Raw genomic sequence first — 27,320 nt, 5'->3', positions numbered from 1 at the left:
TCTTCTGAGCTTTGCAGTTACATAGGGATTCAGTTGTCTGAAAAAACGCGTTTATTTCGGGCTGAAAAACACGTTTTGAAAAGTGTACTGTAACTGCCCCATAACTTACATGGGGTTGATCAAACTTGCAGAAACATGTTTATTTCTGCTGAAAAACACGTTTTGACACTTTCTGCACACTGGGGTTAAGAGCAGAGTGTGTGGGCTCTTCTGAGCCTTGCAGTTACATAGGGATTCAGTTGTCTGAAAAAACGTGTTTTTTCAGGCTGAAAAACACGTTTTGAAAAGTGTACTGTAACTGCCCCATAACTTACATGGGGTTGACCAAACTTGCAGAAACATGTTTATTTCTTATGAAAAACACGTTTTGACACTTTCTGCACACTGGGGTTAAGAGCAGAGTGTGTGGGCTCTTCTGAGCCTTGCAGTTACATAGGGATTCAGTTGTCTGAAAAAACGCGTTTATTTCGGGCTGAAAAACACGTTTTGAAAAAAGTGCTGTTATTACCCCATAACTTACATGGGGTTGACCAAACTTGCAGAAACATGTTTATTTCTGCTGAAAAACATGTTTTGACACTTTCTGCACACTGGGGTTAAGAGCAGAGTGTGTGGGCTCTTCTGAGCCTTGCAGTTACATAGGGATTCAGTTGTCTGAAAAAACGCGTTTATTTCGGGCTGAAAAACACGTTTTGAAAAAAGTGCTGTTACTGCCCCATAACTTACATGGGGTTGACCAAACTTGCAGAAACATGTTTATTTCTGCTGAAAAACATGTTTTGACACTTTCTGCACACTGGGGTTAAGAGCAGAGTGTGTGGGCTCTTCTGAGCCTTGCAGTTACATAGGGATTCAGTTGTCTGAAAAAACGCGTTTATTTCGGGCTGAAAAACACGTTTTGAAAAAAGTGTTGTTACTGCCACATAACTTACATGGGGTTGACCAAACTTGCAGAAACATGTTTATTTCTGCTGAAAAACACGTTTTGACACTTTCTTCACACTGGGGTTAAGAGCAGAGTGTGTGAGCTCTTCTGAGGCTTGCACTTACATAGGGATTCAGTTGTCTGAAAAAACGCGTTTATTTCGGGCTGAAAAACACGTTTTGAAAAAAGTGCTGTTACTGCCCCATAACTTACATGGGGTTGACCAAACTTGCAGAAACATGTTTATTTCTGCTGAAAAACATGTTTTGACACTTTCTGCACACTGGGGTTAAGAGCAGAGTGTGTGGGCTCTTCTGAGCCTTGCAGTTACATAGGGATTCAGTTGTCTGAAAAAACGCGTTTATTTCGGGCTGAAAAACACGTTTTGAAAAAAGTGTTGTTACTGCCACATAACTTACATGGGGTTGACCAAACTTGCAGAAACATGTTTATTTCTGCTGAAAAACACGTTTTGACACTTTCTGCACACTGGGGTTAAGAGCAGAGTGTGTGAGCTCTTCTGAGGCTTGCACTTACATAGGGATTCAGTTGTCTGAAAAAACGCGTTTATTTCGGGCTGAAAAACACGTTTTGAAAAAAGTGCTGTTACTGCCCCATAACTTACATGGGGTTGACCAAACTTGCAGAAACGTTTATTTCTGCTAAAAAACATGTTTTGACACTTTCTGCACACGGGGGTTAAGAGCTGAGTGTTTGGGCTCTTCTGAGCTTTGCAGTTACATAGGGATTCAGTTGTCTGAAAAAACGTGTTTATTTCGGGCTGAAAAACACGTTTTGAAAATTGTACTGTAACTGCCCCATAACTTACATGGGGTTGACCAAACTTGCAGAAACATGTTTATTTCTGCTGAAAAACACGTTTTGACACTTTCTGCACACTGGGGTTAAGAGCAGAGTGTGTGGGCTCTTCTGAGCTTTGCAGTTACATAGGGATTCAGTTGTCTGAAAAAACGCGTTTATTTCGGGCTGAAAAACACGTTTTGAAAAGTGTACTGTAACTGCACCATAACTTACATGGGGTTGACCAAACTTGCAGAAACATGTTTATTTCTGCTGAAAAACACATTTTGACACTTTCTGCACACTGGGGTTAAGAGCAGAGTGTGTGGGCTCTTCTGAGCCTTGCAGTTACATAGGGATTCAGTTGTCTGAAAAAACGCGTTTATTTCGGGCTGTTAAACACGTTTTTAAAAAAGTGTTGTTACTGCCCCATAACTTACATGGGGTTGACCAAACTTGCAGAAACATGTTTATTTCTGCTGAAAAACATGTTTTGACACTTTCTGCACACTGGGGTTAAGAGCTGAGTGTGTGGGCTCTTCTGAGCTTTGCAGTTACATAGGGATTCAGTTGTCTGAAAAAACGCGTTTATTTCGGGCTGAAAAACACGTTTTGAAAAGTGTACTGTAACTGCCCCATAACTTACATGGGGTTGATCAAACTTGCAGAAACATGTTTATTTCTGCTGAAAAACACGTTTTGACACTTTCTGCACACTGGGGTTAAGAGCAGAGTGTGTGGGCTCTTCTGAGCCTTGCAGTTACATAGGGATTCAGTTGGCTGAAAAAACGCGTTTATTTCGGGCTGAAAAACACGTTTTGAAAAAAGTGCTGTTACTGCCCCATAACTTACATGGGGTTGACCAAACTTGCAGAAACATGTTTATTTCTGCTGAAAAAAATGTTTTGACACTTTCTGCACACTGGGGTTAAGAGCAGAGTGTGTGGGCTCTTCTGAGCCTTGCAGTTACATAGGGATTCAGTTGTCTGAAAAAACGCGTTTATTTCGGGCTGAAAAACACGTTTTGAAAAGTGTACTATAACTGCCCCATAACTTACATGGGGTTGACCAAACTTGCAGAAACATGTTTATTTCTGCTGAAAAACATGTTTTGACACTTTCTGCACACTGGGGTTAAGAGCTGAGTGTGTGGGCTCTTCTGAGCTTTGCAGTTACATAGGGATTCAGTTGTCTGAAAAAACGCGTTTATTTCGGGCTGAAAAACACGTTTTGAAAAGTGTACTGTAACTGCCCCATAACTTACATGGGGTTGATCAAACTTGCAGAAACATGTTTATTTCTGCTGAAAAACACGTTTTGACACTTTCTGCACACTGGGGTTAAGAGCAGAGTGTGTGGGCTCTTCTGAGCCTTGCAGTTACATAGGGATTCAGTTGGCTGAAAAAACGCGTTTATTTCGGGCTGAAAAACACGTTTTGAAAAAAGTGGTGTTACTGCCCCATAACTTACATGGGGTTGACCAAACTTGCAGAAACATGTTTATTTCTGCTGAAAAACATGTTTTGACACTTTCTGCACACTGGGGTTAAGAGCAGAGTGTGTGGGCTCTTCTGAGCCTTGCAGTTACATAGGGATTCAGTTGTCTGAAAAAACGCGTTTATTTCGGGCTGAAAAACACGTTTTGAAAAGTGTACTATAACTGCCCCATAACTTACATGGGGTTGACCAAACTTGCAGAAACATGTTTATTTCTGCTGAAAAACATGTTTTGACACTTTCTGCACACTGGGGTTAAGAGCTGAGTGTGTGGGCTCTTCTGAGCTTTGCAGTTACATAGGGATTCAGTTGTCTGAAAAAACGCGTTTATTTCGGGCTGAAAAACACGTTTTGAAAAGTGTACTGTAACTGCCCCATAACTTTCATGGGGTTGACCAAACTTGCAGAAACATGTTTATTTCTGCTGAAAAACACGTTTTGACACTTTCTGCACACTGGGGTTAAGAGCAGAGTGTGTGGGCTCTTCTGAGCCTTGTAGTTACATAGGGATTCAGTTGTCTGAAAAAACGCGTTTATTTCGGGCTGAAAAACACGTTTTGAAAAAAGTGCTGTTACTGCCCCATAACTTACATGGGGTTGACCAAACTTGCGGAAACATGTTTATTTCTGCTAAAAAACATGTTTTGACACTTTCTGCACACGGGGGTTAAGAGCTGAGTGTTTGGGCTCTTCTGAGCTTTGCAGTTACATAGGGATTCAGTTGTCTGAAAAAACGCGTTTATTTCGGGCTGAAAAACACGTTTTGAAAAGTGTACTGTAACTGCCCCATAACTTACATGGGGTTGACCAAACTTGCAAAAACATGTTTATTTCTGCTGAAAAACACGTTTTGACACTTTCTGCACACTGGGGTTAAGAGCAGAGTGTGTGGGCTCTTCTGAGCTTTGCAGTTACATAGGGATTCAGTTGTCTGAAAAAACGCGTTTATTTCGGGCTGAAAAACACGTTTTGAAAAGTGTACTGTAACTGCCCCATAACTTACATGGGGTTGACCAAACTTGCAGAAACATGTTTATTTCTGCTGAAAAACATGTTTTGACACTTTCTGCACACTGGGGTTAAGAGCTGAGTGTGTGGGCTCTTCTGAGCTTTGCAGTTACATAGGGATTCAGTTGTCTGAAAAAACGCGTTTATTTCGGGCTGAAAAACACGTTTTGAAAAAAGTGCTGTTACTGCCCCATAACTTACATGGGGTTGACCAAACTTGCAGAAACATGTTTATTTCTGCTGAAAAACATGTTTTGACACTTTCTGCACACTGGGGTTAAGAGCAGAGTGTGTGAGCTCTTCTGAGGCTTGCACTTACATAGGGATTCAGTTGTCTGAAAAAACGCGTTTATTTCGGGCTGAAAAACACGTTTTGAAAAAAGTGCTGTTACTGCCCCATAACTTACATGGGGTTGACCAAACTTGCAGAAACGTTTATTTCTGCTAAAAAACATGTTTTGACACTTTCTGCACACGGGGGTTAAGAGCTGAGTGTTTGGGCTCTTCTGAGCTTTGCAGTTACATAGGGATTCAGTTGTCTGAAAAAACGCGTTTATTTCGGGCTGAAAAACACGTTTTGAAAAAAGTGCTGTTATTACCCCATAACTTACATGGGGTTGACCAAACTTGCAGAAACATGTTTATTTCTGCTGAAAAACATGTTTTGACACTTTCTGCACACTGGGGTTAAGAGCAGAGTGTGTGGGCTCTTCTGAGCCTTGCAGTTACATAGGGATTCAGTTGTCTGAAAAAACGCGTTTATTTCGGGCTGAAAAACACGTTTTGAAAAAAGTGCTGTTATTACCCCATAACTTACATGGGGTTGACCAAACTTGCAGAAACATGTTTATTTCTGCTGAAAAACATGTTTTGACACTTTCTGCACACTGGGGTTAAGAGCAGAGTGTGTGGGCTCTTCTGAGCCTTGCAGTTACATAGGGATTCAGTTGTCTGAAAAAACGCGTTTATTTCGGGCTGAAAAACACGTTTTGAAAAAAGTGCTGTTACTGCCCCATAACTTACATGGGGTTGACCAAACTTGCAGAAACATGTTTATTTCTGCTGAAAAACATGTTTTGACACTTTCTGCACACTGGGGTTAAGAGCAGAGTGTGTGGGCTCTTCTGAGCCTTGCAGTTACATAGGGATTCAGTTGTCTGAAAAAACGCGTTTATTTCGGGCTGAAAAACACGTTTTGAAAAGTGTACTATAACTGCCCCATAACTTACATGGGGTTGACCAAACTTGCAGAAACATGTTTATTTCTGCTGAAAAACATGTTTTGACACTTTCTGCACACTGGGGTTAAGAGCTGAGTGTGTGGGCTCTTCTGAGCTTTGCAGTTACATAGGGATTCAGTTGTCTGAAAAAACGCGTTTATTTCGGGCTGAAAAACACGTTTTGAAAAGTGTACTGTAACTGCCCCATAACTTACATGGGGTTGACCAAACTTGCAGAAACATGTTTATTTCTGCTGAAAAACACGTTTTGACACTTTCTGCACACTGGGGTTAAGAGCAGAGTGTGTGGGCTCTTCTGAGCCTTGTAGTTACATAGGGATTCAGTTGTCTGAAAAAACGCGTTTATTTCGGGCTGAAAAACACGTTTTGAAAAGTGTACTGTAACTGCCCCATAACTTACATTGGGTTGACCAAACTTGCAGAAACATGTTTATTTCTGCTGAAAAACATGTTTTTACACTTTCTGCACACTGGGGTTTAGAGCTGAGTGTGTGGGCTCTTCTGAGCTTTGCAGTTACATAGGGATTCAGTTGTCTGAAAAAACGCGTTTATTTCGGGCTGAAAAACACGTTTTGAAAAGTGTACTGTAACTGCCCCATAACTTACATGGGGTTGACCAAACTTGCAGAAACATGTTTATTTCTGCTGAAAAACATGTTTTTACACTTTCTGCACACTGGGGTTAAGAGCTGAGTGTGTGGGCTCTTCTGAGCTTTGCAGTTACATAGGGATTCAGTTGGCTGAAAAAACGCGTTTATTTCGGGCTGAAAAACACGTTTTGAAAAAAGTGCTGTTACTGCCCCATAACTTACATGGGGTTGACCAAACTTGCAGAAACATGGTTATTTCTGCTGAAAAACATGTTTTGACACTTTCTGCACACTGGGGTTAAGAGCAGAGTGTGTGGGCTCTTCTGAGCCTTGCAGTTACATAGGGATTCAGTTGTATGAAAAAACGCGTTTATTTCGGGCTGAAAAACACGTTTTGAAAAGTGTACTATAACTGCCCCATAACTTACATGGGGTTGACCAAACTTGCAGAAACATGTTTATTTCTGCTGAAAAACATGTTTTGACACTTTCTGCACACTGGGGTTAAGAGCTGAGTGTCTGGGCTCTTCTGAGCTTTGCAGTTACATAGGGATTCAGTTGTCTGAAAAAACGCGTTTATTTCGGGCTGAAAAACACGTTTTGAAAAGTGTACTGTAACTGCCCCATAACTTACATGGGGTTGACCAAACTTGCAGAAACATGTTTATTTCTGCTGAAAAACACGTTTTGACACTTTCTGCACACTGGGGTTAAGAGCAGAGTGTGTGGGCTCTTCTGAGCCTTGTAGTTACATAGGGATTCAGTTGTCTGAAAAAAACGCGTTTATTTCGGGCTGAAAAACACGTTTTGAAAAAAGTGCTTTTACTGCCCCATAACTTACATGGGGTTGACCAAACTTGCAGAAACATGTTTATTTCTGCTGAAAAACACGTTTTGACACTTTCTGCACACTGGGGTTAAGATCAGAGTGTGTGGGCTCTTCTGAGCCTTGTAGTTACATAGGGATTCAGTTGTCTGAAAAAACGCGTTTATTTCGGGCTGTTAAACACGTTTTTAAAAAAGTGTTATTACTGCCCCATAACTTACATGGGGTTGACCAAACTTGCAGAAACATGTTTATTTCTGCTGAAAAACATGTTTTGACACTTTCTGCACACTGGGGTTAAGAGCAGAGTGTGTGGGCTCTTCTGAGCCTTGCAGTTACATAGGGATTCAGTTGTCTGAAAAAACGCGTTTATTTTGGGCTGAAAAACACGTTTTGAAAAAAGTGCTGTTACTGCCCCATAACTTACATGGGGTTGACCAAACTTGCAGAAACATGTTTATTTCTGCTGAAAAACATGTTTTGACACTTTCTGCACACTGGGGTTAAGAGCAGAGTGTGTGGGCTCTTCTGAGCCTTGCAGTTACATAGGGATTCAGTTGTCTGAAAAAACGCTTTTATTTCGGGCTGAAAAACACGTTTTGAAAAGTGTACTATAACTGCCCCATAACTTACATGGGGTTGACCAAACTTGCAGAAACATGTTTATTTCTGCTGAAAAACATGTTTTGACACTTTCTGCACACTGGGGTTAAGAGCTGAGTGTGTGGGCTCTTCTGAGCTTTGCAGTTACATAGGGATTCAGTTGTCTGAAAAAACGCGTTTATTTCGGGCTGAAAAACACGTTTTGAAAAGTGTACTGTAACTGCCCCATAACTTACATGGGGTTGACCAAACTTGCAGAAACATGTTTATTTCTGCTGAAAAACACGTTTTGACACTTTCTGCACACTGGGGTTAAGAGCAGAGTGTGTGGGCTCTTCTGAGCCTTGTAGTTACATAGGGATTCAGTTGTCTGAAAAAACGCGTTTATTTCGGGCTGAAAAACACGTTTTGAAAAGTGTACTGTAACTGCCCCATAACTTACATTGGGTTGACCAAACTTGCAGAAACATGTTTATTTCTGCTGAAAAACATGTTTTTACACTTTCTGCACACTGGGGTTTAGAGCTGAGTGTGTGGGCTCTTCTAAGCTTTGCAGTTACATAGGGATTCAGTTGTCTGAAAAAACGCGTTTATTTCGGGCTGAAAAACACGTTTTGAAAAGTGTACTGTAACTGCCCCATAACTTACATGGGGTTGACCAAACTTGCAGAAACATGTTTATTTCTGCTGAAAAACATGTTTTTACACTTTCTGCACACTGGGGTTAAGAGCTGAGTGTGTGGGCTCTTCTGAGCTTTGCAGTTACATAGGGATTCAGTTGGCTGAAAAAACGCGTTTATTTCGGGCTGAAAAACACGTTTTGAAAAAAGTGCTGTTACTGCCCCATAACTTACATGGGGTTGACCAAACTTGCAGAAACATGGTTATTTCTGCTGAAAAACATGTTTTGACACTTTCTGCACACTGGGGTTAAGAGCAGAGTGTGTGGGCTCTTCTGAGCCTTGCAGTTACATAGGGATTCAGTTGTCTGAAAAAACGCGTTTATTTCGGGCTGAAAAACACGTTTTGAAAAGTGTACTATAACTGCCCCATAACTTACATGGGGTTGACCAAACTTGCAGAAACATGTTTATTTCTGCTGAAAAACATGTTTTGACACTTTCTGCACACTGGGGTTAAGAGCTGAGTGTCTGGGCTCTTCTGAGCTTTGCAGTTACATAGGGATTCAGTTGTCTGAAAAAACGCGTTTATTTCGGGCTGAAAAACACGTTTTGAAAAGTGTACTGTAACTGCCCCATAACTTACATGGGGTTGACCAAACTTGCAGAAACATGTTTATTTCTGCTGAAAAACACGTTTTGACACTTTCTGCACACTGGGGTTAAGAGCAGAGTGTGTGGGCTCTTCTGAGCCTTGTAGTTACATAGGGATTCAGTTGTCTGAAAAAAACGCGTTTATTTCGGGCTGAAAAACACGTTTTGAAAAAAGTGCTTTTACTGCCCCATAACTTACATGGGGTTGACCAAACTTGCAGAAACATGTTTATTTCTGCTGAAAAACACGTTTTGACACTTTCTGCACACTGGGGTTAAGATCAGAGTGTGTGGGCTCTTCTGAGCCTTGTAGTTACATAGGGATTCAGTTGTCTGAAAAAACGCGTTTATTTCGGGCTGTTAAACACGTTTTTAAAAAAGTGTTGTTACTGCCCCATAACTTACATGGGGTTGACCAAACTTGCAGAAACATGTTTATTTCTGCTGAAAAACATGTTTTGACACTTTCTGCACACTGGGGTTAAGAGCTGAGTGTGTGGGCTCTTCTGAGCTTTGCAGTTACATAGGGATTCAGTTGTCTGAAAAAACGCGTTTATTTCGGGCTGAAAAACACGTTTTGAAAAGTGTACTGTAACTGCCCCATAACTTACATGGGGTTGATCAAACTTGCAGAAACATGTTTATTTCTGCTGAAAAACACGTTTTGACACTTTCTGCACACTGGGGTTAAGAGCAGAGTGTGTGGGCTCTTCTGAGCCTTGCAGTTACATAGGGATTCAGTTGGCTGAAAAAACGCGTTTATTTCGGGCTGAAAAACACGTTTTGAAAAAAGTGCTGTTACTGCCCCATAACTTACATGGGGTTGACCAAACTTGCAGAAACATGTTTATTTCTGCTGAAAAACATGTTTTGACACTTTCTGCACACTGGGGTTAAGAGCAGAGTGTGTGGGCTCTTCTGAGCCTTGCAGTTACATAGGGATTCAGTTGTCTGAAAAAACGCGTTTATTTCGGGCTGAAAAACACGTTTTGAAAAGTGTACTATAACTGCCCCATAACTTACATGGGGTTGACCAAACTTGCAGAAACATGTTTATTTCTGCTGAAAAACATGTTTTGACACTTTCTGCACACTGGGGTTAAGAGCTGAGTGTGTGGGCTCTTCTGAGCTTTGCAGTTACATAGGGATTCAGTTGTCTGAAAAAACGCGTTTATTTCGGGCTGAAAAACACGTTTTGAAAAGTGTACTGTAACTGCCCCATAACTTACATGGGGTTGACCAAACTTGCAGAAACATGTTTATTTCTGCTGAAAAACATGTTTTGACACTTTCTGCACACTGGGGTTAAGAGCAGAGTGTGTGGGCTCTTCTGAGCCTTGCAGTTACATAGGGATTCAGTTGTCTGAAAAAACGCGTTTATTTCGGGCTGAAAAACACGTTTTGAAAAAAGTGCTGTTACTGCCCCATAACTTACATGGGGTTGACCAAACTTGCAGAAACATGTTTATTTCTGCTGAAAAACATGTTTTGACACTTTCTGCACACTGGGGTTAAGAGCAGAGTGTGTGGGCTCTTCTGAGCCTTGCAGTTACATAGGGATTCAGTTGTCTGAAAAAACGCGTTTATTTCGGGCTGAAAAACACGTTTTGAAAAGTGTACTATAACTGCCCCATAACTTACATGGGGTTGACCAAACTTGCAGAAACATGTTTATTTCTGCTGAAAAACATGTTTTGACACTTTCTGCACACTGGGGTTAAGAGCTGAGTGTGTGGGCTCTTCTGAGCTTTGCAGTTACATAGGGATTCAGTTGTCTGAAAAAACGCGTTTATTTCGGGCTGAAAAACACGTTTTGAAAAGTGTACTGTAACTGCCCCATAACTTACATGGGGTTGACCAAACTTGCAGAAACATGTTTATTTCTGCTGAAAAACACGTTTTGACACTTTCTGCACACTGGGGTTAAGAGCAGAGTGTGTGGGCTCTTCTGAGCCTTGTAGTTACATAGGGATTCAGTTGTCTGAAAAAACGCGTTTATTTCGGGCTGAAAAACACGTTTTGAAAAGTGTACTGTAACTGCCCCATAACTTACATTGGGTTGACCAAACTTGCAGAAACATGTTTATTTCTGCTGAAAAACATGTTTTTACACTTTCTGCACACTGGGGTTTAGAGCTGAGTGTGTGGGCTCTTCTGAGCTTTGCAGTTACATAGGGATTCAGTTGTCTGAAAAAACGCGTTTATTTCGGGCTGAAAAACACGTTTTGAAAAGTGTACTGTAACTGCCCCATAACTTACATGGGGTTGACCAAACTTGCAGAAACATGTTTATTTCTGCTGAAAAACATGTTTTTACACTTTCTGCACACTGGGGTTAAGAGCTGAGTGTGTGGGCTCTTCTGAGCTTTGCAGTTACATAGGGATTCAGTTGGCTGAAAAACACGTTTTGAAAAAAGTGCTGTTACTGCCCCATAACTTACATGGGGTTGACCAAACTTGCAGAAACATGGTTATTTCTGCTGAAAAACATGTTTTGACACTTTCTGCACACTGGGGTTAAGAGCAGAGTGTGTGGGCTCTTCTGAGCCTTGCAGTTACATAGGGATTCAGTTGTCTGAAAAAACGCGTTTATTTCGGGCTGAAAAACACGTTTTGAAAAGTGTACTATAACTGCCCCATAACTTACATGGGGTTGACCAAACTTGCAGAAACATGTTTATTTCTGCTGAAAAACATGTTTTGACACTTTCTGCACACTGGGGTTAAGAGCTGAGTGTCTGGGCTCTTCTGAGCTTTGCAGTTACATAGGGATTCAGTTGTCTGAAAAAACGCGTTTATTTCGGGCTGAAAAACACGTTTTGAAAAGTGTACTGTAACTGCCCCATAACTTAGATGGGGTTGACCAAACTTGCAGAAACATGTTTATTTCTGCTGAAAAACACGTTTTGACACTTTCTGCACACTGGGGTTAAGAGCAGAGTGTGTGGGCTCTTCTGAGCCTTGTAGTTACATAGGGATTCAGTTGTCTGAAAAAACGCGTTTATTTCGGGCTGTTAAACACGTTTTTAAAAAAGTGTTGTTACTGCCCCATAACTTACATGGGGTTGACCAAACTTGCAGAAACATGTTTATTTCTGCTGAAAAACATGTTTTGACACTTTCTGCACACTGGGGTTAAGAGCTGAGTGTGTGGGCTCTTCTGAGCTTTGCAGTTACATAGGGATTCAGTTGTCTGAAAAAACGCGTTTATTTCGGGCTGAAAAACACGTTTTGAAAAGTGTACTGTAACTGCCCCATAACTTACATGGGGTTGATCAAACTTGCAGAAACATGTTTATTTCTGCTGAAAAACACGTTTTGACACTTTCTGCACACTGGGGTTAAGAGCAGAGTGTGTGGGCTCTTCTGAGCCTTGCAGTTACATAGGGATTCAGTTGGCTGAAAAAACGCGTTTATTTCGGGCTGAAAAACACGTTTTGAAAAAAGTGCTGTTACTGCCCCATAACTTACATGGGGTTGACCAAACTTGCAGAAACATGTTTATTTCTGCTGAAAAACATGTTTTGACACTTTCTGCACACTGGGGTTAAGAGCAGAGTGTGTGGGCTCTTCAGAGCCTTGCAGTTACATAGGGATTCAGTTGTCTGAAAAAACGCGTTTATTTCGGGCTGAAAAACACGTTTTGAAAAGTGTACTATAACTGCCCCATAACTTACATGGGGTTGACCAAACTTGCAGAAACATGTTTATTTCTGCTGAAAAACATGTTTTGACACTTTCTGCACACTGGGGTTAAGAGCTGAGTGTGTGGGCTCTTCTGAGCTTTGCAGTTACATAGGGATTCAGTTGTCTGAAAAAACGCGTTTATTTCGGGCTGAAAAACACGTTTTGAAAAGTGTACTGTAACTGCCCCATAACTTACATGGGGTTGACCAAACTTGCAGAAACATGTTTATTTCTGCTGAAAAACATGTTTTGACACTTTCTGCACACTGGGGTTAAGAGCAGAGTGTGTGGGCTCTTCTGAGCCTTGCAGTTACATAGGGATTCAGTTGTCTGAAAAAACGCGTTTATTTCGGGCTGAAAAACACGTTTTGAAAAAAGTGCTGTTACTGCCCCATAACTTACATGGGGTTGACCAAACTTGCAGAAACATGTTTATTTCTGCTGAAAAACATGTTTTGACACTTTCTGCACACTGGGGTTAAGAGCAGAGTGTGTGGGCTCTTCTGAGCCTTGCAGTTACATAGGGATTCAGTTGTCTGAAAAAACGCGTTTATTTCGGGCTGAAAAACACGTTTTGAAAAGTGTACTATAACTGCCCCATAACTTACATGGGGTTGACCAAACTTGCAGAAACATGTTTATTTCTGCTGAAAAACATGTTTTGACACTTTCTGCACACTGGGGTTAAGAGCTGAGTGTGTGGGCTCTTCTGAGCTTTGCAGTTACATAGGGATTCAGTTGTCTGAAAAAACGCGTTTATTTCGGGCTGAAAAACACGTTTTGAAAAGTGTACTGTAACTGCCCCATAACTTACATGGGGTTGACCAAACTTGCAGAAACATGTTTATTTCTGCTGAAAAACACGTTTTGACACTTTCTGCACACTGGGGTTAAGAGCAGAGTGTGTGGGCTCTTCTGAGCCTTGTAGTTACATAGGGATTCAGTTGTCTGAAAAAACGCGTTTATTTCGGGCTGAAAAACACGTTTTGAAAAGTGTACTGTAACTGCCCCATAACTTACATTGGGTTGACCAAACTTGCAGAAACATGTTTATTTCTGCTGAAAAACATGTTTTTACACTTTCTGCACACTGGGGTTTAGAGCTGAGTGTGTGGGCTCTTCTGAGCTTTGCAGTTACATAGGGATTCAGTTGTCTGAAAAAACGCGTTTATTTCGGGCTGAAAAACACGTTTTGAAAAGTGTACTGTAACTGCCCCATAACTTACATGGGGTTGACCAAACTTGCAGAAACATGTTTATTTCTGCTGAAAAGCATGTTTTTACACTTTCTGCACACTGGGGTTAAGAGCTGAGTGTGTGGGCTCTTCTGAGCTTTGCAGTTACATAGGGATTCAGTTGGCTGAAAAAACGCGTTTATTTCGGGCTGAAAAACACGTTTTGAAAAAAGTGCTGTTACTGCCCCATAACTTACATGGGGTTGACCAAACTTGCAGAAACATGGTTATTTCTGCTGAAAAACATGTTTTGACACTTTCTGCACACTGGGGTTAAGAGCAGAGTGTGTGGGCTCTTCTGAGCCTTGCAGTTACATAGGGATTCAGTTGTCTGAAAAAACGCGTTTATTTCGGGCTGAAAAACACGTTTTGAAAAGTGTACTATAACTGCCCCATAACTTACATGGGGTTGACCAAACTTGCAGAAACATGTTTATTTCTGCTGAAAAACATGTTTTGACACTTTCTGCACACTGGGGTTAAGAGCAGAGTGTGTGGGCTCTTCTGAGCCTTGCAGTTACATAGGGATTCAGTTGTCTGAAAAAAACGCGTTTATTTCGGGCTGAAAAACACGTTTTGAAAAAAGTGCTTTTACTGCCCCATAACTTACATGGGGTTGACCAAACTTGCAGAAACATGTTTATTTCTGCTGAAAAACACGTTTTGACACTTTCTGCACACTGGGGTTAAGATCAGAGTGTGTGGGCTCTTCTGAGCCTTGTAGTTACATAGGGATTCAGTTGTCTGAAAAAACGCGTTTATTTCGGGCTGAAAAACACGTTTTGAAAAAAGTGCTTTTACTGCCCCATAACTTACATGGGGTTGACCAAACTTGCAGAAACATGGTTATTTCTGCTGAAAAACATGTTTTGACACTTTCTGCACACTGGGGTTAAGAGCATAGTGTGTGGGCTCTTCTGAGCCTTGCAGTTACATAGGGATTCCGTTGTCTGAAAAAACGCGTTTATTTCGGGCTGAAAAACACGTTTTGAAAAGTGTACTATAACTGCCCCATAACTTACATGGGGTTGACCAAACTTGCAGAAACATGTTTATTTCTGCTGAAAAACATGTTTTGACACTTTCTGCACACTGGGGTTAAGAGCTGAGTGTCTGGGCTCTTCTGAGCTTTGCAGTTACATAGGGATTCAGTTGTCTGAAAAAACGCGTTTATTTCGGGCTGAAAAACACGTTTTGAAAAGTGTACTGTAACTGCCCCATAACTTACATGGGGTTGACCAAACTTGCAGAAACATGTTTATTTCTGCTGAAAAACACGTTTTGACACTTTCTGCACACTGGGGTTAAGAGCAGAGTGTGTGGGCTCTTCTGAGCCTTGTAGTTACATAGGGATTCAGTTGTCTGAAAAAAACGCGTTTATTTCGGGCTGAAAAACACGTTTTGAAAAAAGTGCTTTTACTGCCCCATAACTTACATGGGGTTGACCAAACTTGCAGAAACATGTTTATTTCTGCTGAAAAACACGTTTTGACACTTTCTGCACACTGGGGTTAAGATCAGAGTGTGTGGGCTCTTCTGAGCCTTGTAGTTACATAGGGATTCAGTTGTCTGAAAAAACGCGTTTATTTCGGGCTGAAAAACACGTTTTGAAAAAAGTGCTTTTACTGCCCCATAACTTACATGGGGTTGACCAAACTTGCAGAAACATGTTTATTTCTGCTGAAAAATATGTTTTGACACTTTCTGCACACTGGGGTTAAGAGCAGAGTGTGTGGGCTCTTCTGAGCCTTGCAGTTACATAGGGATTCAGTTGTCTGAAAAAACGCGTTTATTTCGGGCTGAAAAACACGTTTTGAAAAGAGTACTGTAACTGCCCCATAACTTACGTGGGGTTGACCAAACTTGCAGAAACATGTTTATTTCTGCTGAAAAACATGTTTTTACACTTTCTGCACACTGGGGTTAAGAGCTGAGTGTGTGGGCTCTTCTGAGCTTTGCAGTTACATAGGGATTCAGTTGTCTGAAAAAACGCGTTTATTTCGGGCTGAAAAACACGTTTTGAAAAAAGTGCTGTTACTGCCCCATAACTTACATGGGGTTGACCAAACTTGCAGAAACATGTTTATTTCTGCTGAAAAACATGTTTTGACACTTTCTGCACACTGGGGTTAAGAGCAGAGTGTGTGGGCTCTTCTGAGCCTTGCAGTTACATAGGGATTCAGTTGTCTGAAAAAACGCGTTCATTTCGGGCTGAAAAACACGTTTTGAAAAGTGTACTATAACTGCCCCATAACTTACATGGGGTTGACCAAACTTGCAGAAACATGTTTATTTCTGCTGAAAAACATGTTTTGACACTTTCTGCACACTGGGGTTAAGAGCTGAGTGTCTGGGCTCTTCTGAGCTTTGCAGTTACATAGGGATTCAGTTGTCTGAAAAAACGCGTTTATTTCGGGCTGAAAAACACGTTTTGAAAAGTGTACTGTAACTGCCCCATAACTTACATGGGGTTGACCAAACTTGCCGAAACATGTTTATTTCTGCTGAAAAACACGTTTTGACACTTTCTGCACTCTGGGGTTAAGAGCAGAGTGTGTGGGCTCTTCTGAGCCTTGTAGTTACATAGGGATTCAGTTGTCTGAAAAAACGCGTTTATTTCGGGCTGAAAAACACGTTTTGAAAAAAGTGCTGTTACTGCCCCATAACTTACATGGGGTTGACCAAACTTGCAGAAACATGTTTATTTCTGCTGAAAAACATGTTTTGACACTTTCTGCACACTGGGGTTAAGAGCAGAGTGTGTGGGCTCTTCTGAGCCTTGCAGTTACATAGGGATTCAGTTGTCTGAAAAAACGCGTTTATTTCGGGCTGAAAAACACGTTTTGAAAAGTGTACTATAACTGCCCCATAACTTACATGGGGTTGACCAAACTTGCAGAAACATGTTTATTTCTGCTGAAAAACATGTTTTGACACTTTCTGCACACTGGGGTTAAGAGCTGAGTGTGTGGGCTCTTCTGAGCTTTGAGGTTACATAGGGATTCAGTTGTCTGAAAAAACGCGTTTATTTCGGGCTGAAAAACACGTTTTGAAAAAAGTGCTGTTACTGCCCCATAACTTACATGGGGTTGACCAAACTTGCGGAAACATGTTTATTTCTGCTAAAAAACATGTTTTGACACTTTCTGCACACGGGGGTTAAGAGCTGAGTGTTTGGGCTCTTCTGAGCTTTGCAGTTACATAGGGATTCAGTTGTCTGAAAAAACGCGTTTATTTCGGGCTGAAAAACACGTTTTGAAAAGTGTACTGTAACTGCCCCATAACTTACATGGGGTTGACCAAACTTGCAGAAACATGTTTATTTCTGCTGAAAAACACGTTTTGACACTTTCTGCACACTGGGGTTAAGAGCAGAGTGTGTGGGCTCTTCTGAGCTTTGCAGTTACATAGGGATTCAGTTGTCTGAAAAAACGCGTTTATTTCGGGCTGAAAAACACGTTTTGAAAAGTGTACTGTAACTGCCCCATAACTTACATTGGGTTGACCAAACTTGCAGAAACATGTTTATTTCTGCTGAAAAACATGTTTTGACACTTTCTGCACACTGGGGTTTAGAGCTGAGTGTGTGGGCTCTTCTGAGCTTTGCAGTTACATAGGGATTCAGTTGTCTGAAAAAACGCGTTTATTTCGGGCTGAAAAACACGTTTTGAAAAGTGTACTGTAACTGCCCCATAACTTACATGGGGTTGACCAAACTTGCAGAAACATGTTTATTTCTGCTGAAAAACATGTTTTTACACTTTCTGCACACTGGGGTTAAGAGCTGAGTGTGTGGGCTCTTCTGAGCTTTGCAGTTACATAGGGATTCAGTTGGCTGAAAAAACGCGTTTATTTCGGGCTGAAAAACACGTTTTGAAAAAAGTGCTGTTACTGCCCCATAACTTACATGGGGTTGACCAAACTTGCAGAAACATGGTTATTTCTGCTGAAAAACATGTTTTGACACTTTCTGCACACTGGGGTTAAGAGCAGAGTGTGTGGGCTCTTCTGAGCCTTGCAGTTACATAGGGATTCAGTTGTCTGAAAAAACGCGTTTATTTCGGGCTGAAAAACACGTTTTGAAAAGTGTACTATAACTGCCCCATAACTTACATGGGGTTGACCAAACTTGCAGAAACATGTTTATTTCTGCTGAAAAACATGTTTTGACACTTTCTGCACACTGGGGTTAATAGCTGAGTGTCTGGGCTCTTCTGAGCTTTGCAGTTACATAGGGATTCAGTTGTCTGAAAAAACGCGTTTATTTCGGGCTGAAAAACACGTTTTGAAAAGTGTACTGTAACTGCCCCATAACTTACATGGGGTTGACCAAACTTGCAGAAACATGTTTATTTCTGCTGAAAAACACGTTTTGACACTTTCTGCACACTGGGGTTAAGAGCAGAGTGTGTGGGCTCTTCTGAGCCTTGTAGTTACATAGGGATTCAGTTGTCTGAAAAAACGCGTTTATTTCGGGCTGAAAAACACGTTTTGAAAAAAGTGCTTTTACTGCCCCATAACTTACAAGGGGTTGACCAAACTTGCAGAAACATGTTTATTTCTGCTGAAAAACATGTTTTGACACTTTCTGCACACTTTGGTTAAGAGCAGAGTGTGTGGGCTCTTCTGAGCCTTGCAGTTACATAGGGATTCAGTTGTCTGAAAAAACGCGTTTATTTCGGGCTGAAAAACACGTTTTGAAAAGAGTACTGTAACTGCCCCATAACTTACATGGGGTTGACCAAACTTGCAGAAACATGTTTATTTCTGCTGAAAAACATGTTTTGACACTTTCTGCACACTGGGGTTAAGAGCTGAGTGTCTGGGCTCTTCTGAGCTTTGCAGTTACATAGGGATTCAGTTGTCTGAAAAAACGCGTTTATTTCGGGCTGAAAAACACGTTTTGAAAAGTGTACTGTAACTGCCCCATAACTTACATGGGGTTGACCAAACTTGCAGAAACATGTTTATTTCTGCTGAAAAACACGTTTTGACACTTTCTGCACACTGGGGTTAAGAGCAGAGTGTGTGGGCTCTTCTGAGCCTTGTAGTTACATAGGGATTCAGTTGTCTGAAAAAACGCGTTTATTTCGGGCTGAAAAACACGTTTTGAAAAAAGTGCTTTTACTGCCCCATAACTTACATGGGGTTGACCAAACTTGCAGAAACATGTTTATTTCTGCTGAAAAACATGTTTTGACACTTTCTGCACACTGGGGTTAAGAGCAGAGTGTGTGGGCTCTTCTGAGCCTTGCAGTTACATAGGGATTCAGTTGTCTGAAAAAACGCGTTTATTTCGGGCTGAAAAACACGTTTTGAAAAGAGTACTGTAACTGCCCCATAACTTACATGGGGTTGACCAAACTTGCAGAAACATGTTTATTTCTGCTGAAAAACATGTTTTGACACTTTCTGCACACTGGGGTTAAGAGCTGAGTGTGTGGGCTCTTCTGAGCTTTGCAGTTACATAGGGATTCAGTTGTCTGAAAAAACGCGTTTATTTCGGGCTGAAAAACACGTTTTGAAAAGTGTACTGTAACTGCCCCATAACTTACATGGGGTTGACCAAACTTGCAGAAACATGTTTATTTCTGCTGAAAAACACGTTTTGACACTTTCTGCACACTGGGGTTAAGAGCAGAGTGTGTGGGCTCTTCTGAGCCTTGTAGTTACATAGGGATTCAGTTGTCTGAAAAAACGCGTTTATTTCGGGCTGAAAAACACGTTTTGAAAAAAGTGCTTTTACTGCCCCATAACTTACATGGGGTTGACCAAACTTGCAGAAACATGTTTATTTCTGCTGAAAAACATGTTTTGACACTTTCTGCACACTGGGGTTAAGAGCTGAGTGTGTGGGCTCTTCTGAGCTTTGCAGTTACATAGGGATTCAGTTGTCTGAAAAAACGCGTTTATTTCGGGCTGAAAAACACGTTTTGAAAAGTGTACTGTAACTGCCCCATAACTTACATGGGGTTGACCAAACTTGCAGAAACATGTTTATTTCTGCTGAAAAACATGTTTTGACACTTTCTGCACACTGGGGTTAAGAGCAGAGTGTGTGGGCTCTTCTGAGCCTTGCAGTTACATAGGGATTCAGTTGTCTGAAAAAACGCGTTTATTTCGGGCTGAAAAACACGTTTTGAAAAGTGTACTATAACTGCCCCATAACTTACATGGGGTTGACCAAACTTGCAGAAACATGTTTATTTCTGCTGAAAAACATGTTTTGACACTTTCTGCACACTGGGGTTAAGAGCTGAGTGTGTGGGCTCTTCTGAGCTTTGCAGTTACATAGGGATTCAGTTGTCTGAAAAAACGCGTTTATTTCGGGCTGAAAAACACGTTTTGAAAAGAGTACTGTAACTGCCCCATAACTTACATGGGGTTGACCAAACTTGCAGAAACATGTTTATTTCTGCTGAAAAACATGTTTTGACACTTTCTGCACACTGGGGTTAAGAGCTGAGTGTGTGGGCTCTTCTGAGCTTTGCAGTTACATAGGGATTCAGTTGTCTGAAAAAACGCGTTTATTTCGGGCTGAAAAACACGTTTTGAAAAGTGTACTGTAACTGCCCCATAACTAACATGGGGTTGACCAAACTTGCAGAAACATGTTTATTTCTGCTGAAAAACATGTTTTGACACTTTCTGCACACTGGGGTTAAGAGCAGAGTGTGTGGGCTCTTCTGAGCCTTGTAGTTACATAGGGATTCAGTTGTCTGAAAAAACGCGTTTATTTCGGGCTGAAAAACACGTTTTGAAAAAAGTGCTGTTACTGCCCCATAACTTACATGGGGTTGACCAAACTTGCGGAAACATGTTTATTTCTGCTAAAAAACATGTTTTGACACTTTCTGCACACGGGGGTTAAGAGCTGAGTGTTTGGGCTCTTCTGAGCTTTGCAGTTACATAGGGATTCAGTTGTCTGAAAAAACGCGTTTATTTCGGGCTGAAAAACACGTTTTGAAAAGTGTACTGTAACTGCCCCATAACTTACATGGGGTTGACCAAACTTGCAGAAACATGTTTATTTCTGCTGATAAACACGTTTTGACACTTTCTGCACACTGGGGTTAAGAGCAGAGTGTGTGGGCTCTTCTGAGCTTTGCAGTTACATAGGGATTCAGTTGTCTGAAAAAACGCGTTTATTTCGGGCTGAAAAACACGTTTTGAAAAGTGTACTGTAACTGCCCCATAACTTACATGGGGTTGACCAAACTTGCAGAAACATGTTTATTTCTGCTGAAAAACATGTTTTTACACTTTCTGCACACTGGGGTTTAGAGCTGAGTGTGTGGGCTCTTCTGAGCTTTGCAGTTACATAGGGATTCAGTTGTCTGAAAAAACGCGTTTATTTCGGGCTGAAAAACACGTTTTGAAAAGTGTACTGTAACTGCCCCATAACTTACATGGGGTTGACCAAACTTGCAGAAACATGTTTATTTCTGCTGAAAAACATGTTTTTACACTTTCTGCACACTGGGGTTAAGAGCAGAGTGTGTGGGCTCTTCTGAGCTTTGCAGTTACATAGGGATTCAGTTGTCTGAAAAAACGCGTTTATTTCGGGCTGAAAAACACGTTTTGAAAAGTGTACTGTAACTGCCCCATAACTTACATGGGGTTGACCAAACTTGCAGAAACATGTTTATTTCTGCTGAAAAACACGTTTTGACACTTTCTGCACACTGGGGTTAAGAGCAGAGTGTGTGGGCTCTTCTGAGCCTTGTAGTTACATAGGGATTCAGTTGTCTGAAAAAACGCGTTTATTTCGGGCTGAAAAACACGTTTTGAAAAAAGTGCTGTTACTGCCCCATAACTTACATGGGGTTGACCAAACTTGCGGAAACATGTTTATTTCTGCTAAAAAACATGTTTTGACACTTTCTGCACACGGGGGTTAAGAGCTGAGTGTTTGGGCTCTTCTGAGCTTTGCAGTTACATAGGGATTCAGTTGTCTGAAAAAACGCGTTTATTTCGGGCTGAAAAACACGTTTTGAAAAGTGTACTGTAACTGCCCCATAACTTACATGGGGTTGACCAAACTTGCAGAAACATGTTTATTTCTGCTGAAAAACACGTTTTGACACTTTCTGCACACTGGGGTTAAGAGCAGAGTATGTGGGCTCTTCTGAGCTTTGCAGTTACATAGGGATTCAGTTGTCTGAAAAAACGCGTTTATTTCGGCTGAAAAACACGTTTTGAAAAGTGTACTGTAACTGCCCCATAACTTACATTGGGTTGACCAAACTTGCAGAAACATGTTTATTTCTGCTGAAAAACATGTTTTGACACTTTCTGCACACTGGGGTTTAGAGCTGAGTGTGTGGGCTCTTCTGAGCTTTGCAGTTACATAGGGATTCAGTTGTCTGAAAAAACGCGTTTATTTCGGGCTGAAAAACACGTTTTGAAAAGTGTACTGTAACTGCCCCATAACTTACATGGGGTTGACCAAACTTGCAGAAACATGTTTATTTCTGCTGAAAAACATGTTTTTACACTTTCTGCACACTGGGGTTAAGAGCTGAGTGTGTGGGCTCTTCTGAGCTTTGCAGTTACATAGGGATTCAGTTGGCTGAAAAAACGCGTTTATTTCGGGCTGAAAAACACGTTTTGAAAAAAGTGCTGTTACTGCCCCATAACTTACATGGGGTTGACCAAACTTGCAGAAACATGGTTATTTCTGCTGAAAAACATGTTTTGACACTTTCTGCACACTGGGGTTAAGAGCAGAGTGTGTGGGCTCTTCTGAGCTTTGCAGTTACATAGGGATTCAGTTGTCTGAAAAAACGCGTTTATTTCGGGCTGAAAAACACGTTTTGAAAAGTGTACTGTAACTGCCCCATAACTTACATGGGGTTGACCAAACTTGCAGAAACATGTTTATTTCTGCTGAAAAACACGTTTTGACACTTTCTGCACACTGGGGTTAAGAGCAGAGTGTGTGGGCTCTTCTGAGCCTTGCAGTTACATAGGGATTCAGTTGGCTGAAAAAACGCCTTTATTTCGGGCTGAAAAACACGTTTTGAAAAAAGTGCTTTTACTGCCCCATAACTTACATGGGGTTGACCAAACTTGCAGAAACATGTTTATTTCTGCTGAAAAACATGTTTTGACACTTTCTGCACACTGGGGTTAAGAGCAGAGTGTGTGGGCTCTTCTGAGCCTTGCAGTTACATAGGGATTCAGTTGTCTGAAAAAACGCGTTTATTTCGGGCTGAAAAACACGTTTTGAAAAGAGTACTGTAACTGCCCCATAACTTACATGGGGTTGACCAAACTTGCAGAAACATGTTTATTTCTGCTGAAAAACATGTTTTGACACTTTCTGCACACTGGGGTTAAGAGCTGAGTGTGTGGGCTCTTCTGAGCTTTGCAGTTACATAGGGATTCAGTTGTCTGAAAAAACGCGTTTATTTCGGGCTGAAAAACACGTTTTGAAAAGTGTACTGTAACTGCCCCATAACTTACATGGGGTTGACCAAACTTGCAGAAACATGTTTATTTCTGCTGAAAAACACGTTTTGACACTTTCTGCACACTGGGGTTAAGAGCAGAGTGTGTGGGCTCTTCTGAGCCTTGTAGTTACATAGGGATTCAGTTGTCTGAAAAAACGCGTTTATTTCGGGCTGAAAAACACGTTTTGAAAAAAGTGCTGTTACTGCCCCATAACTTACATGGGGTTGACCAAACTTGCGGAAACATGTTTATTTCTGCTAAAAAACATGTTTTGACACTTTCTGCACACGGGGGTTAAGAGCTGAGTGTTTGGGCTCTTCTGAGCTTTGCAGTTACATAGGGATTCAGTTGTCTGAAAAAACGCGTTTATTTCGGGCTGAAAAACACGTTTTGAAAAGTGTACTGTAACTGCCCCATAACTTACATGGGGTTGACCAAACTTGCAGAAACATGTTTATTTCTGCTGAAAAACACGTTTTGACACTTTCTGCACACTGGGGTTAAGAGCAGAGTGTGTGGGCTCTTCTGAGCTTTGCAGTTACATAGGGATTCAGTTGTCTGAAAAAACGCGTTTATTTCGGGCTGAAAAACACGTTTTGAAAAGTGTACTGTAACTGCCCCATAACTTACATTGGGTTGACCAAACTTGCAGAAACATGTTTATTTCTGCTGAAAAACATGTTTTGACACTTTCTGCACACTGGGGTTTAGAGCTGAGTGTGTGGGCTCTTCTGAGCTTTGCAGTTACATAGGGATTCAGTTGTCTGAAAAAACGCGTTTATTTCGGGCTGAAAAACACGTTTTGAAAAGTGTACTGTAACTGCCCCATAACTTACATGGGGTTGACCAAACTTGCAGAAACATGTTTATTTCTGCTGAAAAACATGTTTTTACACTTTCTGCACACTGGGGTTAAGAGCTGTGTGTGTGGGCTCTTCTGAGCTTTGCAGTTACATAGGGATTCAGTTGGCTGAAAAAACGCGTTTATTTCGGGCTGAAAAACACGTTTTGAAAAAAGTGCTGTTACTGCCCCATAACTTACATGGGGTTGACCAAACTTGCAGAAACATGGTTATTTCTGCTGAAAAACATGTTTTGACACTTTCTGCACACTGGGGTTAAGAGCAGAGTGTGTGGGCTCTTCTGAGCCTTGCAGTTACATAGGGATTCAGTTGTCTGAAAAAACGCGTTTATTTCGGGCTGAAAAACACGTTTTGAAAAAAGTGCTTTTACTGCCCCATAACTTACATGGGGTTGACCAAACTTGCAGAAACATGTTTATTTCTGCTGAAAAACATGTTTTGACACTTTCTGCACACTGGGGTTAAGAGCAGAGTGTGTGGGCTCTTCTGAGCCTTGCAGTTACATAGGGATTCAGTTGTCTGAAAAAACGCGTTTATTTCGGGCTGAAAAACACGTTTTGAAAAGAGTACTGTAACTGCCCCATAACTTACATGGGGTTGACCAAACTTGCAGAAACATGTTTATTTCTGCTGAAAAACATGTTTTGACACTTTCTGCACACTGGGGTTAAGAGCTGAGTGTGTGGGCTCTTCTGAGCTTTGCAGTTACATAGGGATTCAGTTGTCTGAAAAAACGCGTTTATTTCGGGCTGAAAAACACGTTTTGAAAAGTGTACTGTAACTGCCCCATAACTTACATGGGGTTGACCAAACTTGCAGAAACATGTTTATTTCTGCTGAAAAACACGTTTTGACACTTTCTGCACACTGGGGTTAAGAGCAGAGTGTGTGGGCTCTTCTGAGCCTTGTAGTTACATAGGGATTCAGTTGTCTGAAAAAACGCGTTTATTTCGGGCTGAAAAACACGTTTTGAAAAAAGTGCTTTTACTGCCCCATAACTTACATGGGGTTGACCAAACTTGCAGAAACATGTTTATTTCTGCTGAAAAACATGTTTTGACACTTTCTGCACACTGGGGTTAAGAGCTGAGTGTGTGGGCTCTTCTGAGCTTTGCAGTTACATAGGGATTCAGTTGTCTGAAAAAACGCGTTTATTTCGGGCTGAAAAACACGTTTTGAAAAGTGTACTGTAACTGCCCCATAACTTACATGGGGTTGACCAAACTTGCAGAAACATGTTTATTTCTGCTGAAAAACATGTTTTGACACTTTCTGCACACTGGGGTTAAGAGCTGAGTGTGTGGGCTCTTCTGAGCTTTGCAGTTACATAGGGATTCAGTTGTCTGAAAAAACGCGTTTATTTCGGGCTGAAAAACACGTTTTGAAAAGTGTACTGTAACTGCCCCATAACTTACATGGGGTTGATCAAACTTGCAGAAACATGTTTATTTCTGCTGAAAAACACGTTTTGACACTTTCTGCACACTGGGGTTAAGAGCAGAGTGTGTGGGCTCTTCTGAGCCTTGCAGTTACATAGGGATTCAGTTGGCTGAAAAAACGCGTTTATTTCGGGCTGAAAAACACGTTTTGAAAAAAGTGCTGTTACTGCCCCATAACTTACATGGGGTTGACCAAACTTGCAGAAACATGTTTATTTCTGCTGAAAAACATGTTTTGACACTTTCTGCACACTGGGGTTAAGAGCAGAGTGTGTGGGCTCTTCTGAGCCTTGCAGTTACATAGGGATTCAGTTGTCTAAAAAAACGCGTTTATTTCGGGCTGAAAAACACGTTTTGAAAAGTGTACTATAACTGCCCCATAACTTACGTGGGGTTGACCAAACTTGCAGAAACATGTTTATTTCTGCTGAAAAACATGTTTTGACACTTTCTGCACACTGGGGTTAAGAGCTGAGTGTGTGGGCTCTTCTGAGCTTTGCAGTTACATAGGGATTCAGTTGTCTGAAAAAAACGCGTTTATTTCGGGCTGAAAAACACGTTTTGAAAAGAGTACTGTAACTGCCCCATAACTTACATGGGGTTGACCAAACTTGCAGAAACATGTTTATTTCTGCTGAAAAACATGTTTTGACACTTTCTGCACACTGGGGTTAAGAGCTGAGTGTGTGGGCTCTTCTGAGCTTTGCAGTTACATAGGGATTCAGTTGTCTGAAAAAACGCGTTTATTTCGGGCTGAAAAACACGTTTTGAAAAGTGTACTGTAACTGCCCCATAACTAACATGGGGTTGACCAAACTTGCAGAAACATGTTTATTTCTGCTGAAACATGTTTTGACACTTTCTGCACACTGGGGTTAAGAGCAGAGTGTGTGGGCTCTTCTGAGCCTTGTAGTTACATAGGGATTCAGTTGTCTGAAAAAACGCGTTTATTTCGGGCTGAAAAACACGTTTTGAAAAAAGTGCTGTTACTGCCCCATAACTTACATGGGGTTGACCAAACTTGCGGAAACATGTTTATTTCTGCTAAAAAACATGTTTTGACACTTTCTGCACACGGGGGTTAAGAGCTGAGTGTTTGGGCTCTTCTGAGCTTTGCAGTTACATAGGGATTCAGTTGTCTGAAAAAACGCGTTTATTTCGGGCTGAAAAACACGTTTTGAAAAGTGTACTGTAACTGTCCCATAACTTACATGGGGTTGACCAAACTTGCAGAAACATGTTTATTTCTGCTGAAAAACACGTTTTGACACTTTCTGCACACTGGGGTTAAGAGCAGAGTGTGTGGGCTCTTCTGAGCTTTGCAGTTACATAGGGATTCAGTTGTCTGAAAAAACGCGTTTATTTCGGGCTGAAAAACACGTTTTGAAAAGTGTACTGTAACTGCCCCATAACTTACATTGGGTTGACCAAACTTGCAGAAACATGTTTATTTCTGCTGAAAAACATGTTTTGACACTTTCTGCACACTGGGGTTTAGAGCTGAGTGTGTGGGCTCTTCTGAGCTTTGCAGTTACATAGGGATTCAGTTGTCTGAAAAAACGCGTTTATTTCGGGCTGAAAAACACGTTTTGAAAAGTGTACTGTAACTGCCCCATAACTTACATGGGGTTGACCAAACTTGCAGAAACATGTTTATTTCTGCTGAAAAACATGTTTTTACACTTTCTGCACACTGGGGTTAAGAGCTGAGTGTGTGGGCTCTTCTGAGCTTTGCAGTTACATAGGGATTCAGTTGGCTGAAAAAACGCGTTTATTTCGGGCTGAAAAACACGTTTTGAAAAAAGTGCTGTTACTGCCCCATAACTTACATGGGGTTGACCAAACTTGCAGAAACATGGTTATTTCTGCTGAAAA

Source organism: Lepisosteus platostomus, chromosome 17 (genome assembly GCF_059453375.1).
Source record: "Lepisosteus platostomus isolate fLepPlt1 chromosome 17, fLepPlt1.hap1, whole genome shotgun sequence".
NCBI classification, from domain to species: Eukaryota; Metazoa; Chordata; class Actinopteri; order Semionotiformes; family Lepisosteidae; genus Lepisosteus; species Lepisosteus platostomus.
The sequence above is the reverse complement of the archived record's forward strand: the minus strand, read 5'-3'. Positions refer to the sequence as shown.